The following is a 17,108-nucleotide window of genomic DNA, read 5'->3' on the forward strand; positions in this document are numbered from 1 at the left end:
AGGTCATTTTGATTCTCTGGAAGGGAAAGGTCATTTGATTTTTATTACTGCCGTAGGTATGGGAACAGATTTAGTAGCTTTCAAGTACTACCTAGAAAATGGCCAGCTATTACGTACAACCAAGTTGGGTGTGTGGAGGACAGGGGAGTCAGGCAGACCTCAGACACAATTTTCATCCATTCTCCACCCTCCTTTGCATTGTTTCTTGCTGATGGTTCTAGTGAGGGAGCCTCCCCTGGCTTGTGGGTTTTACCTGGTAATTATCACCAAGTCATTTAGTTCCCAAAAGCATTGGCTCAGCAGCAGGGGGAAATCCTGCCAGTAAGCACTTGGCTCATAATTACCAGCTGCTTCTTTAAATGTACTCCTGCCCAGAGATACTTAGTTATCTGAAGGGAGCAAGATGTGATCCAGATCCAAAATTGTCTCTGGAGAGTCTATTCTTTCTAAGCAGGAAGCCAAGAAAAGTCTGGGAAAAGAGTTCCCATTGAACACGGAACAGAATCGTAGCCTTTACCTTGGAGCAGACAGGCTGATGCATGCTGATGCAGTCAGGGTTCAGAGGACTCATTTATCCAGGGAAAGCGTTGGCAGGATGGTATTTACAAGCAACTGTGCTGCCTCGCCTGATGTTTCCTTTTCGCCTTCATAACGAACAGGATATATTTTACTGTGCTCCACACTGAGATTTTGACTTGGCCCTGTTGTGTTTTGCACTGCATTGTTGCACGATTTGAAACTTGATTGCAGGCTGTGTTACCGTAATTTGCTTTGTCCAGTGTTTGCACAGCCCATTGGGTATGGGGAAATGGTTGTAAAGCTTTGGGGTTTGGGGCACTTCAGTGCACACAGACCTGTAGTTAGTGGAAGGATTTGTATTGGCTTCAGCTGGCCAGTCCCGTACTGGTGTAGAGGAGAGGACCTTGTGGTTTGATTTCCCGAACTTTGTCTCTTGCACATACATGGTTTTATACAAGGGGATGTATTAGCATTTGTACGAAAGAAAACACTGTTGGCATAGCTGAGTGTGAAGTCTTTTCTTGTTTTTTGAACGACGAAAAGAGCAGTTTTTAAATCAAAGGTCTGGAAAAAGTTTTTTTTTTTTTCCTAGCCAGCCTTGTTCTAAAACAATGTCTGGGGTGAATAAATGCAGTTGCATGTTCATTGTTAAACACATCTTGCAAACTGCGAAACCATTGCAGAGGATGTGCTTATGCTCTGAGACCTGCTGCCCATCACGGTTTCCATTTAGGGTCCGTAAGGTTTGCAAAGGTTCCTTGATCCCACAACACCCCTCTGGTGCAAGGAGACATCCCCATGTGCTAGGCAGAAAGAGACACCCAGAAGAGGAGGGAGGCCTGCAGGGTTATGGGAGAGTTCACCTGGAGGATCTCAAATGGATCCTGGGAGTCTGCTTTGAACACTGTTTAACACTCCACTCTGCTTTCTCTCCTGATACGGAACCTACAGCATTAGGCCCGAGTAAATGAGAGTCAGGATTGGACCTCCTCAAGGCAGGGAATGGGGACCACGGTGTCCCCCTCAGCTGGCACTGGCCATTATGGCTTGCGTTCTCTTTTTCCTCCTACCAGCTGTTGAGGCCCTTTTGCTGAGCATCCTGTTCAACAGCCTTGCAGCAATTTTCCAGTTATCCATTCGTTTCCCCCCCACCAAAAAACCAAAAAAGACTGAATTTTCTCAGCCCAAGCCTTGCATCTTATTCCAACCTAGTAATAAGTGTGATTTATTTCCCTGGAAAATGTAGAGCAAAAACCTGATTAAATCTCACTTCACTAATGTCTGCAAGACGTTAATCTAGCTGGGTTTAAACAAATCCTACCTCGTCTTCTGTAAGCAAACAGATCTTAGGGAAGGTGTCTAAGGTTTCTGCTGGGAGCACTTCACAAAAGATGTATTGTTGAAACTGAAGATTGGTGTCTACAAAAAGATGATGTAAAAGCCAACGGAAACATCTTAGTGTTTTTATTCTCTGAACTGAGGGGGAAGGGAGGAGATCTGGGGCTCACTGGACCACTGTGTAGGGTCTGGGGGGAAGGACACCTCCAGGGCAATTTTCAGCCTCAGCAGTCACTGCAGGAAGGAGCACAATGAGCCAGAGAAATCCACGATTTATGCCCTCATTTTGCTACTCTGCCAAGCCCCTCCACAAGCAGTGAGCCAGCGGTGCCCAAGCCCCACGAATTCAGTCTTCCCTGGACCTCGTGGTTCATCATTCGTCTCACTGGGGATGGTAGGGGAGTAGCTTGGGGACAGCATCGACACCACCCTATTTTTTTAATCTATTTCTTCAGCTGCTTCCTTTATCCCTCAGTGCCCCGGTGGTTTGTGCATTGATGCATCATCATAGACATGACATTCAACTGGCTGGGTTAAAGGAGAACAAGGGGGTCTCAGCCACCCAGGGATGGCAGACGGAGCTCCTTGTGCCGCCTTCATGCCTTCTCTCTGTGCACACGAGATGGTCTTTCGTTGCATGATCACCTGCTTCTTTTTTCTGCAGCAGCTCAGGCTCGTAAGACAAAGCCTGACCTGGAGTTTAATTAACTAATTTTCAGGAGTGTAGCCTTAATCCCATGGGTATTTGGGTTGTTGAGCCCAGAGGGTCCATTGGGTTATAGAATGTCCACAGGGCAGAGATTGAGCACATGCTCCCAGCCAGAAAAACATGGAAGCTTGAACTTTGAGGGAGGAGGCACAAAAGAGTCCGGTTTACCTCACAGCTGGGATGCGTGGAGAGGTATCCATACCCTTAATTGCTGAGCCTTGACTCGCGATGATGCACATGCAGCAATTTATGTATTACTGCAGCATTTCAGCTGGGAGACTGTGCCCGTCCCTTCTGCTCCTGTTGTCCTAAAAGAAGCTAGAATTTCCCTGTAGTCCCTTAGACACTTATACAAATGTGTTCCGGGCTTCTTCCTTATAACTGTCCATCCGCCCGACCCGTGCCTCCTCCTTGCTTCTGTGTGCTGTCCTGTCTGGGTTACGCCGTGTTTGGCTTGCAGGCTGCTCCCTACAGGGTCGTTTCCTTACTGCTGCTGTGCTCCGACTGCCCGCAGTGCTGAGCAGCATGCAATCCAGCTCTAATAAAAGCTGGGCTTTCCCAACACTCTTATAATCCGTCCAATTTGTTCAGTTGGATTCGCAGCTTAGGTTTTCTGTTTCCTGTTTTGGTGATGGTCCAGGCTTTTGAGTTGTGTGACAATAGGCAGAAGGCATTCCTTTCAGCCCCATTAAACATTTTCCCAGGTACAGCAGCTTACAGGCAGAGAGCTGGAGAGATGTCTCAAGAAATCACAGCGTTTGAACCAGCTGACAGTCTCCTCCAAGTCTGCTCCTGCTAGCTCCAGGTCAGATAGCTCCTAGCAGCGGGTTTCCTTGGCACTGCATGGGAGAGACCATAGGAAGACGCTGAATCCCACTGTGGGATAGTCTGGGAGCTCTCTCAGACCGTTTCACGTGGTGAAAGCATGACCTTGGCAAGGGAGCCAGCACACGTTGGGAGCACTGATGTGCCAGGTGGCGTTTGGAGCTCCAGTGCTGCCAGTTCCTAGGGCAGCCGCTTCAGCTGCTCTCGCTCCGCTGACCAGCTGCAGAGCAAGCAAGCTTCAAACCATCAACTCTGCTGCAGGAGGAGCGGTTTTCAACTGCTTAGCCTTGCAATATGTGGAATTTTAGTGTTTGAGCATATGTATATAGGCAAATGGCTGGGCTTGTGTCTTTTCCCATGCCCATGTAAGGGCCAGATCCCGCATTGCTGTGGGAAAAGATACTGTAAGGAAAGAAGAAAGTGCATTTTTATTTATCCATTATTCTAAGTTGAAACACCATGTCACTGAAAGCCATTCATTTACTGGATACTTCTGTTAATAATTATAATTACTGATAACCAAGCCAGGGGTGGATTTATTTCAGACTTCTACTGGGGATTTAAATTCAAGGCTGAGGTCAGGCCAGGGCTCATAGTCAACAAACAGAATCTCAGAAACCATTTTTTTAATGATTCTTTTTTACTAGAAATAACAGAAATACCCAAAGAGTAGGATTAATCAATTAGACAATGCATATGGTTCGCTGCTTTTAGGGCTTTTTTTTGCAGTTAGGTTCAAAATACGACAGTCAGACCACTCATGTTCGCTTTTTCTTTCTGGGTCTGGATCCCATCTAAAAGAAAGACCAAGAGCTAAGAATTCAGCTCACCAATACCCCCTGCAGAAATACGTGCAGGCTCAAATGAGATTTCTGTTTAAACCACCACTAATAATATTAAAAACTGAATATAAAGCAGTGCTCAGTATCTGAGAATATTTTTTCTCGTAAGAATCATAAAGCAAATTTCAAACAATATGCAAATCCAGGAAAACCAGGGAACTTAGTAGGTATACAACATAATATTATGAAGGTTGTTGCAGGAAAGGCAATAATGCTGAAGGTGCCTTTAGTGAAGAACAGAAAAGCTTTGTTGTGGTCTGTAGCCATGAGCTTTACTGATCTTATCTCTATCATGTAAATACTGGTGTAAGACTCAGAGACTCAGCTGCCAGGCAGCCACTGTAAAATGGAATCTGGATTATCCCTTTATTCTTTACATATTACAAATTTCTGATAAGGAAACTGGAGAGTAGTTGCTGGGGTAATGCAGTGACCATGTTAAGGAGGTTTGCTTTAGTTTATGAGTCTACCAGTGTTAAAGCACCATTCCCTAATATGCTTTTTTCTATCCATAAGTATGACTGTGTTTATTTATGACTTCTTCTGTTTCCCAGATGTACTCTCATCAGCCCTGTAATAACAATTCAATTACCTATTGGTAGAGGAGGAAAAATTTGTCATCTATAAAATACCTATATTCTGATTTTTTTGATAATATGCAAATATTTTCTTTTATTTCATGCTTTTATAATTGTGTTTCCCATCACATTTGGCAGTTGAGTATCTGAGAAGATGTTCTATGAGGAAAGCTGTCTTTTTTTGGTTTTGGTGATTTCTCTTTCCTACAGCAATTACAGTACAGGTCATTTTCACATTGTTTAGGAATGTGGTCAGCACCATTTAATGAGACTCGGTGTTACAGTCGGCACTTGGCAGTGGTATTTTGACTGCTCAATGCACACATTTTATTAGGGAAATTCATTCCACTTGAGAGATGCAGAATGGAAATTGATTTCCCTAAGAAATGCAAAATCAGGAAAAGATGGAAGTTTTATTTTCATGTGATTTATCAGCTGGGACATAAATTGTAAGACACAGAGCAGGAAAAGCTCTGACTAAAGGTGGTGGCAGGATAAGGCAGTTAAGACCTATTGTTCTGAAGGGGAAAAAAAAATCAGTGTTTTCAAAGAATGGCTCAATCACTTTCACTGAGATTTAGGTAGCCAAGGATGCAATAACCTCTTGGGGCTGAGTTTGACAAGAGCCTTGCTTGGCTACTCCTAAGTAGTCATCCAGCTCTCACTGATGTCAGTGGGAATTAGGCATCACAGCTCTTAGAGCATCTGAGTGCAGTAAAGCACCCGTGTTCAGTTTTTCACAACTGCATGGTTTAGGGTTGTATTGACTAGAAATATTTGGCCTCAGCACCTAAATTTGTCATGAAAATGGTTTTTCAACTTCTAAATCTCAGAAGTGCTTTACAGTATCCTGCTTATAGTGTGGGACTGTCCTAAATCTATGGCTGAGAGGTCAGACAGCCTCGTGCCCCAGAAACAGAGGAGTGAAGTGTGGCTGATTCCCGGTTGTGGCCCCTCTGACCTGGAGAGCGGGAGCCCAGGCTCTGGGACCCAGCCCTTGTCAGATGGGGCTCTAGATACCCCGACAGTGTACGCTGCCTTTCATCAGTGTGTGTTACCCTGATCTTTGGGAAAGCCTTCCTTGGAGATGGTTATCTTAAATAAACTAAGCCAGTGCACGGATGGAAGAGTCTCTAAGAATGGGGAAAAAGGGGAAATAACAGATGCATTACTCGTCCTCTTCTTTAGTTTCACATGAGACTTTCCCTTTCGTCTGCAATATATAAATTCTTTTAGGCTGGAATATCAAATTTGCTACTGGCTGCAGCATTGGTGATACCAGCAAATAACAGCCTTCCTGAGAGAAGATTTGAATCTTTTTGCTACTCATCCAGAAAATGAAAAGAGAAATGATATGTAGGTAAATATCAAAAAATAAACCTGGGGGAAACTAGAAAGCACATTAAATGTAATAGGATCAGCAATGGCAAAAAAAAAAAGATGTGGAAGGATGTCAGTTGGAGCTGTTACTGTGCAGCAAGAGCTTTTATGCCTTGCCTTGACACATTCGGGTTTGCTCCTGCTTTGTAGGTCTGACTGTGACAGACACGGGGCCGAGGAGCAAAGATAGTTTAATGTACTGACGCTTGGCACTGGCGGCCAAGTGTACAGAAATAGCTTTTGCCTGGATTGGTTATGAGCGTGCTGCAGGATTTCAAAGCGGCATGCTGTCACGGGCACAGGATGGATTAAGAATAACCAGATTTATCTGAAGTCCATCAGAATGTGACCGAGATCAGAGCCTTGCCGACACGCTGTTGCTTCAGCAGCAGCACCGGACACTGCCTTGCCGGGGCCAAACACAGCGGTAGTGTCAGTGCTAGTGAGTTGTTTATGAGCACAGATTCAAGACATATTTTTTTCTTTCTCTCTAGAAGAGTTGGGACTGGGGAGGTGTTTTGATATGTGGAGATGTTGCCTTTAGAAGAACTAAATGCCAGGCCTGTTGGCTCGAGGGCCTTTTTCCTGTCGAGCAATTTTTGTTCATATCCTAAAGGAACAATCACTGCTGATAATTTGCCAATGCCTATTTTGTAGATTAGAAAGTAATAGTTTGCCTAATGTTTAACTTAACCTATAAAATTCCTTCCTTCCGGAGAAGAGAATTTTAGTCATTAATGCAGAGGATTGGGAAATGTGCTCCTTACTGTCTCGTTGATTTATTTTTTTGGTGTTTGAAAGGCCTCTCACATCTCCTGGCTGTATCTGCAGTACGACTGTATGTATAGTTTCAGAAATTTGCTGAGAGGATTTGCTTCGGGTAAAGAAACCCTGTTCCTTCCATAATACAGTTCTAGAAATGGCCAGTTAGAAAAATAATTTGGTTTTAAAATCATCGGTCAGTGTTGGAAGTAACATTACTTCCAAAATCTGTCAGGAAAGCCCGCTGGTGTTTCTATGTGCCAAACCAGTTAGGGAGCCAAAAGAGCAAATTTATTCTTCTGGCAGTGGAGGAACCCTGGGCTAATGAGGCAGTGTTGGAGCAGAACCAAAATAACTGGATTCAGAAGTTATCAGGCTTGTGGTGAAGGATTTGGGCCACCCATTATCCTTGAGCCCTCACTTCTAGAAATGTTACGCTCAGTGCCACAGGGTCTTCTGAAAATCTCTGTTTAAAGGCTGGTGATGCTTGGTTTGACGCCCCAGCATAGGGGCAACCCAGAGGGTTCAGTCACCCACACTGATAAACACAAAAGAGATCTTCAGGTCCATACAGCAGGGAAGTGTCTGGTCCCGCTGTGCTTTGTGGATAAGCCTGGAACTGAGGAGAGGAAGAGGGATGGGGACTTCCTCTTCTTATCTGGATTTCTTGTTCGGGTGAGCCCCTGCTAGGAGGTTAATTGCCTGCACTGAGGTGTCTGTCACTGGTGACTCATGACCTGCCAGGCAGGAGGGGATAGGGTGGAGTTTTCACTAACATGACAGAATTGAATATGGCCTGTCTTGTCCTCTGTGTGTCACGTCACTGACAAACAAGAATAGACAGCTTATGTTACAAATATAATTATATCACAGAGAAGAATCCAGCTTGTCATTGCTATGTCTATATTTAATATGGTCACACTTGTTTAATGAAGATCTTTTTCCACTCTGAAGCAGAGGGCACTAGGGACAGACGTACTCAATGGGGTGTTTGCTGCCAGGGTGATAAATGATCCCCCAGTGGTCCCTGGGGTCAGATGGAACTTTTCAGTGCTCTGTGCTTCCTATTGTTGATCGCTATGTAAGTTTGACATTACTTATCTGGAGAGTCCCTTTATTTTTAATGCTGTTGAGGATCAGTAGCTTTGCTGCTTATAAAAAGACTTCTTTTCTCATGTACACGTGCCTGATGTCAACCCTGTATGCGGTTCTGAACTGGCTGGGGGCAATGTAATCCTGTTAGAATCCGATGGGGTTTTATCAGGTTGTACTATAAGTTACAAGGGAAGGCATTGCTTAAAATGTGTCTTAATGCTTTTGACTATGGGCCAGGTGGAGTTGACATCTCGCATTTATTTAAGGTGGAACATTTCTGTCTAAACACTGGAAAATAGAGGTGATGTTCCTCAATAAATAGGACTTTGAGAGTCTCTGGTACTACCCTTAGCATCCAGCAGTTGCCGCTGAAGAGAGAGGAGGAAGCATTGGCAGGCAAAGAGTGCTGAACAACAGGTAGAGCAAGTCAGGGCTCTCTGGAGAGCCACCGCCTCCTGCTTTGGGTTTGGAGGAGACCTGGTCTTCCTTTCTGGCTTGGCTGTATCATAACAACATGTTAGACAGTTATTGTTTGGTGCATCTGGCTTCACCTGTTCACCCCATGCCACCAAAGGGTTTGTGCTAGAAACCGATTTCATGACATACACAGGGCTTGGTGCTTCGTCTCTGCAGAGTTATGCATTCAGCTCCCAATGCTGTTACTGTTCAAAAATGTGCTTGTAGCAAGCCTGGAAAGGAAAAACACCATTTGTGGTAGTAGGGGACCATCCCCTGGAGTGCTACACGCGTCCAAGGTGATTGGTTGGGGAATAGGGTGCCTTCTTTCGGGCTCAGGATGCATAAAAAGTACCAGACCTTGAGTTGTTCTGGCTGCAGGAGGCAGAGTGATCTATTGGTAGATTCATTTCCACCCTTTCCATCTTCTTGACTGGCCTGCAGCTGACTGTCTTTCATGCGTGCTGTTCCCAGAAACACAAGCAGAGGATCAAATAACAACATGTTTTGACTCCAAACTCTGGAGTGACTTATCATGTTATCAAAGCTTTTGATTTAATTGAAATTTCACAGATAACCCTAGACCTGCTTTTAAGTGCAGACTCAAGTGCCAGTGGGAATTCAACTTAAACCCTCCCCCCCACCTTTCAATGCTTGCATTTTGTTTGGGAGGTTTATGCAAGGGATTTGCTACTGCTTATCTCTAGCTGGAGCTGTGTGTCTGGGTTCACAGATACCCTTTGTCTTTGGGCTACTTTCTTTTTCCAGTTATGCCACAGTTTGATTGGAACAACTCTGCTGACAGTAATGGACTATTTGAGATTTACGCTGATGTAAGGATTGCAGAATTTGTTGTGTTAGAATTCTTTCCTTGTTTCTATTCACATCTCTTAAAACAATTGGCCTAAGCTCAGGAAAGATGTTCGTTTAAACAGACCTCGGATATATTCTGAACAGAGGATTGACTGTGGCTTTGCAATACTTTAGTCTAATCTAATAAATGCTGGTTATTTGCTGGATTCTTGCAAGCTGTATTTGCTTCCCAGCTCCAAGGAGTTTTAATAGCCACTCCAGTAATGCTGACTGCAGTGCACTGTGGTGAACCTCAGAACATTGTATATGTCTGATTACATTTGCTTTCAATTACAGTCTTGAGGGTTTGAAAAATCAGAGCAGTTCAGGCTCATTTGGGAACCACCACAAAAAAATCACTAGTAACCTGAGATACCTAGTGCTTGAAAATATAAAAGAAGAAGAAAATGTTGAATGTTAGGGGCCAAAAAATATCTATTTTGCTTTATGAGAAGAGGCCCATTGCAACAACTGTGGGGTTAGGACGGCAAGGACACCGTATCTAACAGATAAACCTTTTCCTTTCCTATCCAAGCGTGCTGGGAATGAAGTGTGAATGACTCATGCCAGAGACAGCGTTTGTCAGAGACTGGAAGCTGCCCTAGTTCACTGGTGAATTAGGAATGTTACCATCTTTTCTGCTCCCCGTTGGACAGGTCGTTGGTCTCAGTCCTTTTTCTAATGATTAGAACTTCACCAATGTTGTCCTCTCTTGCTAGGGAAGCTGTAACGTTCTGGAGGATGTTAAGATTAAATTACTCTTCTTATTTCCATCAAAATGCAGTATTTCATGGAGATGTTGATTATCCCATAAACCTGGCTAAAAGAAGAGCTTTCTTTTCATGAAAACGTTTTACCAAAAATGAACCTCTTGGTTCCTGTTGAAACACGGTCCCAAACCCCAGACTTTGGATAGTGTTCATCAGCCCTACTAGGTGGCTGGATGGCTGCAGAGTAAACAGACATGTGGGGAGATACCTGGCAGAGAGCTCTGCAGGTGACCTCTTCTGCAGTGGCGTGCAGGTCTCTGGGTGCTGCGTGGTTGGGATGTGATTTGCCTACTTAACGTCTTGTTCTTCCAGCAGGCAGCTCTGGGGGAGCATCAGTCTCACGGCCAATCCCTTTCACCCCTGCCTGCATCTGGGGAGCAAAGAACGGGCTCATGAAAGAGCAAGTGGGGCAGTACTTGTTTGGGGCATTAGGAATATTTGCTAAACAAAAGAGGAGCAGGGAGGGTTCCAGTGTGCAAAAGACCAACCGCAGCATTGTGGCACCAGCAATGGGCCGGGGAATTTTCACGCCACGTGAGGAGAATAATGTCAGATATTCTGACCTTAGGACCAGAAGGTGGGTTGTAGGGCTGGAATCCCAAAAATACGGGCAAATGCAAACAAGGTAGGCAGACTGAGTAACTGGGGTAGCATTTACTCCATAGCTGGGACCAGTACATGTTGCTGGTGTTCCACATTTCTTCCTACAGGATGGGACATTTTAGCAGTACGGCTCCCAAATTTGGGAAAGCAGGTGGGTACAAAACTGAGCGCTTTCCTTTCTGTGGTCCCAATGATAAGATTCTTCAGCTTTCACAAAACCTCTGCAGTTGCTGTAGCCGGTAACCTGTGCGCTGAGGCATCTTGCTGGGTCTGGATTAGTTCCTTCACCTCCATACGTATCTGTATAGTGAATCTAAGGGCCAGGGGCAACTAGAGAAAAGCTGCAAGAGTCATTCACGTCCCTGCAAACAGCTTTAAACTCTTCCAGCAAGAGGTCAGTGGAAAAGTATCTTATTGTTTGCCAGGTCGTCTCAATGCACAAAGCAGGGCTCTGTTGGACATGCACTAACAACGTTATTAATGTTCATGATGCATCAGTGTCATCCCCTGGGGAGAGGAGGAACCCCCGGCGGCTGAACTGCACAGGCCATACCAGCTAATGAGATGCTCTCCTAGCCAGGCCTGACAAATAAGCTTCTGTTCATCTTCATTGTTAGCATTTCCATGCTCATCTGTGTGGTCGGGAGGGGGTTGTTTCTCGGGTGCTTGGCCGAGGGATGGCAGGGCGGCCTGCGCGAGGTAGCGAGTGGGCTCTGAAGGTGAGCTGGGGCATTAAGAAGAGGCAGACGTCCAGCAGATGAGCAGAGAGCCTTGAATCCCTTCAGCAAAGCAGTATTTTGGAGTGAGCAGTTGCAAGAAGCAGGAGTTCTGCAGGGGATGGAGATAAAAGGAAGCTTTCAGGCAGGAGAGAGGATTCCTGCCTTTTCCAGATGTAGCATTTGCATTTGGAGACGGAGAACTGCCAAAAGGCCAGGCTGATGAAGGATGCTTTGTGGTGCTTCCAGCCTATGAAAAGAGGCAGTACTTTGAAAGTGAGGTGCTTTTGGATTATTAGGCAAGGGATGAAATAGGCACCGTAAGGGGAGTCCCTTTCCCCCTCTTCTTGTGGAAGGCCGGTCTCCAATGCATTATGTAATGACTACTTTTTTCCCTTCCTTTTTTTGTCTGCTTTCTCTTAAGTTTTTTTTTAAAATACACCATTGCCTCAATCATTCAAAATCCTCATAAATCAGAAATTTTTCTCCATGTGGATTTATGACAGGTATTTTATATTTAATTTTTTTGTTGACAGGCTTATAAACTACTGAGCCCTGGTTTACTGCCCAGTAAGTCCTGATCCCTGGCAGAATAAGTAATGTTTGTGAGAGAAGATTGAATTAATAGCAGCAAACAGGGAATTTTTGGCTTCAACAAACAAATGTTGCTTTCTGCCATGATTGTGTCTATCCTAATATGTGCCCAGAAAATCTGCAGTCTTATCTCCATTTCAGATACGTTCAGTTCAGATGCAACTATGTGCCAGGGAACTGTATAAGTAGATGTGACTATCGGTTTAAGAGAGCACTGACCCAGAATAGATCATTGAACAGCTTGGGGCTCTAACAGTCCCTTATATGTGTCCTGAAGAAGTTTTGCCAGTGGTCTCTGCTGCTTCTCGTAAGGCTTTATTTGCAAAACATCAAAGCACATTCCTAATTTTGAATGAAGTAGGACCCAGCCGTACAGAGACACATGTCGAAACCATTTCACCTCCAGAGTAATGCAGCTAGATAACATTAAACTTGCTGCCAGCCTTGTCCTGAGAATGGCCCTCCTCCAAACGTTTATGCACGTGGGTAGTTTTCTACACAGTGAGTAACTGTCTTGAATTCAGCGGGAGCACACGTGCCCCCAAAGTTATTTGTGTGTGTGTTTGTTGGGAATGAAAAATTCTGGAGAGGGCTGGGATATACAGGAGGTTCATTCATCACCAAACCCCCCTGAATATCATGTTAACTCTTCTCTCTCGCCTGGAGATGGACACGTATGGAGTACGTGCACACAGCCTTTGGGGCCAACACAGCAAATTTAACTTGAATTAAGTCACCAGCTTTCACGGGATGAGGGTAGGTAACATCTATTCTCGGATTCTGTGTAAACACAGACGTCACACAGCAAAACCAGCAGAGAGGCTCAACTGGCCTGAACATTTAGAGGTTTTATATAGCGGGTAATTTGTGCGTGCACTGAATGCTCTTCTTACTCATTTATTTTCACTAATATTTCATAATGAAATCTAAAGGAGCTTGAAAGCTATTAAGTGTGTATCTTCATCTGTATCTTTGAGGGGACCTTTTAATTGTGTAGCTGTAAAATCATTGGAGCACCGATACAGTCTCCATAAGGGAATGCAGACAAAGCAGCAAGCACAAGGCGATGCAGAGTACCTTTCTGTGGGTGTACTTGCTGTAAAATCGTGTCGGGTGCTATTTTCACTGTGGTTTGTTCACTCCAACTAGCGCTTGCTCCGTGATCAGAGGGAGTTCAGACACCGCACGGGGTTTGGCAGGTCTCACTCCGGTAGAAAGGACGAGGTCATTGTAAGCTGTCTGGTGTGTGTTGTAGGCAATTGACTTATTGTCTCCTATTTTGCATACCTACATAAATCTTTTACCAGACATTTTAAAATGGTGTTTTTTCTTATCTTTTGCTTTCTTTTTGCTTTCTTACCAGCCCTGACTGCATCAGCTCCTCTGCCTTAAACTGACATATCTTTTCTTGTGTTGTTTTTAACCATCTCTGTGTTTTTTCATTATCTTTACATCCCTTTGATATTGTTTTCTTGCTGCTCAATATGTTCTGTCCTGCTTCCCCCAGCATTGCTACACTCTTTTCTGTTTGTCCCACAGGTACACTGTGTATTGGGTTTATTTGTCCTCTGATTTATGTCTTCCATCACTTTCTCTCTTTCCCATATCTTTTCATCCCCAATCCCAAATAAGAGATACCAGAGGGATGAGAGGAGTGTCCTGGACACAGGCGAGATCCTGAGGCTGAGGGTAAGTGTGCCCTCACTGCCTCGCAGAAGTTGCCCAATTGCTGGATTTGCTGCTAGCATGGACTGCAGCCAGGACGAGGCAGGCTGGGGCCGTAACGAAACTGGGAGTAAACCCTGTGCCACGCGTGTCAGGCTCAGGACATGGGTTTCCCCTCAGCTGTGTTAGTGGCCCTGATGACTAAGCCTTAGCAATATGGGGAAACCTTTTGCCCCCCTACAGGCAACTTCTTTCAGGAGAAGTGATGGAAACCTAATTTGGCAGAAAATAAAATCATCAAGGTCTTGTGCTGGTTTGTAACCTGTAGTTTTTGTAGAAGTTGTCTCTGTGGTCTGCCATACAGAAGTACGTCATCTCTGGCCTGAAGTTACCGTGTAATTAATCTTGCGTGGTGGATGAGGCGGGCCAGGTTTTCAGACTGCAGGCATGGGAGAGCTGGGAGCTGACTCGCAGCACCGCTGAACCTTTTCTCTCTCCCCTACTTCTTCATTTTCCCATGACCTTAGGAAAAAAAAAAATCTGCACTTCATAGGTCTATTTTTTTTCTAAATCACACTTTATGGAACACAGTTTTAATACTGTACGGTACGTGTTTAATGATGTCCATATGGGTTTGTGGGTACAGGAATTAAATACATAACGGTTCATGATGACATAACACGGAAATGCAACTCCCGCAGTGCTGGTGTGTAGGCTGTAAAGGGTTATTAATAAAAATGAAGGTTTTAAATAGAAAACAAGCTTAGCAGCACCGTTTTGGCCTCAGGCCCATCTCTGAGTGATGGAAAAAAAGAGGCTGGAATATATGGTCTTTCCTCAATACATGAAAATAAATACATTTTACCACCGTCCCCTGCTAAATGTTTCAGAGAGAAAGCTGCAGGCCTGATGCATGGCATCTCTCTTCAATCAGAGCCTGAGCTCAGGGAGGTCTGGAGGGGATATTTCAGCAGGGTGCAGAACACATCAAACAAAACTAATGGGGAGATTGATGCCTTAGATTATTAAAACGGGGTAAGGCCACAATGTTTTGATTGGCAAAACCTTTCAACAGTCGGACATTAGTGTTTCAGAAGAGCAAACCGCTCTGTTTGTGGGTGAGCCAGGAAAATAACAACTCACACAGTTTGGGGGAATGACCTCAAGGAAATCCCATCCCGTCTTGTAACCAGAGTTGCTGCATCAGTAAGCCAAGGAAATTACATAATGCGCCTATTAATATTATAGACAAACAAAAGCAAGCTTACTCTTCTGTGTTCAGCCTTGTCCAGTCTGCAGTTGCCTCAATACTTTTGTTTTAAGTCTTCAGAATAAATGAGACAGTAGTGGATGATGCGCTGAGCATCTCCCTCTGACGATGCTGTGGCTGAGACATCTCTCACTGGTTTCCCACCAGTTGCTAGTGACTGTATGGGCAGCAGCAACACAAATTGAATGTGGTCCTTCTCTTGGTTGGCTCTTTACCCAACGTTTTTGCTGGGACCTTCAGCTCCAGCACTCACCTCAGCCCATCCTCGCACCTCTGGATCCTGGCAGATGACTTTCCTTAGCAGACGGTCATGGAGGATGCCATGGGAATGCAGGAACAATAAGACTTTCCTGCTTTATCCGGTGCTGTCTGGGGCATATTCCTACCATCTCCTAGTTCCTTGGTGTCTCCAGCTGTTGTTCATTGTGAGACACAGATGTTGTTAGCTCAGTGGCTTCTGTCCAACCACCAGATACTTCAGCAGAGGAGAACTCAGCCCATTGTATGGAATGGCAGTTCATGCTGAATACACGGCATCGTGTTTTTCCCACCTGACCATAGCCAAGACAGTGAACAGAAATGTGGGAAAGTGGGACAAAAGACTCTCCCTGCATGCCTGGTCCTGTGCTGCTGTGTTCACCCTTCAGCCTCCTGGCTCGAAACCAAGATCCTCCTCTAAAAATTGGTTAGAAAAACTACTCCCAGCTCATGTTCTGCCAGAGAGGTAGCTGGGCTCTGTCACACAGGGCATGCTTCCACCCCCTACTCCCATACGCTGGGTCCTCTCAGGCACGCCTAAAGCTTTTGGAAAATGGTATGTCTATTTTTCCAAATTTCTTTGTGCTGACAGATGTCAGTTGTTTGTCTTCTGAAACTGGTCTTTTCAAAAATAGGTATTATGTCCCTTTAAATAGCACAAACCACATGGGAATGGGATTATTTTTGTCCCTAGCTGCCTATAATCTATCTTTTTTCTTTTTTTAGTGAAACCAAATCTTCCCAGGGATTGTTCCTAAGAATAATACTGAAAAGAAAGCGTCATGTGAATTGTACAGTAGTAGTGAGGGCATTAGTACTGCACTGCCCTTCTATAGAGCTACTTCACGACAGATGTCCATGTACAGCCCTAACATGAACCCGCCTTCTCAACTTGGGTGAAATACAGGTTTTATTTTAGAGCTAGGGAAGCAAAAGTATGAAATGGGGTTTGAAAGGTCACTAAGGCTGGAAAAGGATCCAGAAGGTCTGAATTTTAGCTTCATGTTTGAAGCATGGTTTCCGTTATTAGTGGCGGACAGATACAGTTGGACTGGATGATCTCTAAGGTCTTTTCCAACCTAGTGATTCTATGATTCTATGATTTGCCTTTGCGAATACCGCTTGCACACCAACAGTTTGACTTGATGATACACAACTCCCCGGATCTGCAGGAATGGGTCAACTTCCATATCAGTTTTTGAAAAATTCTGTATTTGAGGAAAATGCAGCAAAGAAACATTGAACTAGCTTTTCTAGGTTATAATGGGTCTAGAATTCAGGATGTCCTTGAATTCTATGCTTCAACCACTTCCCACCCCGTCCAGTCCTTCCAACAAACACATGTTCTTCCCTAGCTTGTAAGCAAGTGAAGGGGAATCTTTAGCTCAAGATCGACCTCACTCTGTTGTCTTCCTACCCCAGACTGTGGTGAATTACCTCATCTGAAGTCACTGTCCTGAGATAGACAGCAGATATCTGGGCAGAAGAGGCACAAAGGCTACTCTAGGCTTCTTCATATACTGGGACAGCACAGAGAGCAGGGTGGGCTGTACCTGTGATGTGGATGAAGCAGCTGCTTTTGTGCACAGACACGGATCCATGGCAGTTCTGGAAAGGACAAGTATGAACATGGAGGAACAGAGGAGGTCTGATTGTTGCCTGAGTCTCCCTCTTCTTCCTTAACCCAATCTCTGTAGGTACTGGGAGCACAGTCTGCTGCAGAAGAATAAATTGACCAGGATTCTACACTCTATTTCAGCTTCCTGCACGTCCATCCATTCGTGTCCACATTCGCCTGTGACACTTGCCCAGATTATTCCATCTGTAAACCCTTGTCCAGAGTCAGCCCTGGGCATCTCTAGATGTCCTCTGCTCT

At 44.7% G+C, this 17,108-nt stretch overlaps 1 protein-coding gene across 1 annotated transcript in view; it reads left to right on the plus strand.

The window, feature by feature from the left end:
* LOC104509071 (SH3 and PX domain-containing protein 2A-like) overlaps positions 1-17,108 on the plus strand; it is a gene marked incomplete at its 5' end in the record, with an annotated part of 111,567 nt that overhangs the window by 69,036 nt on the left and 25,423 nt on the right. The gene's annotated exons all lie outside the window — the stretch shown is intronic.

Source organism: Eurypyga helias, unplaced genomic scaffold (genome assembly GCF_000690775.1).
Source record: "Eurypyga helias isolate BGI_N326 unplaced genomic scaffold, ASM69077v1 scaffold1844, whole genome shotgun sequence".
NCBI lineage: Eukaryota > Metazoa > Chordata > Aves > Eurypygiformes > Eurypygidae > Eurypyga > Eurypyga helias.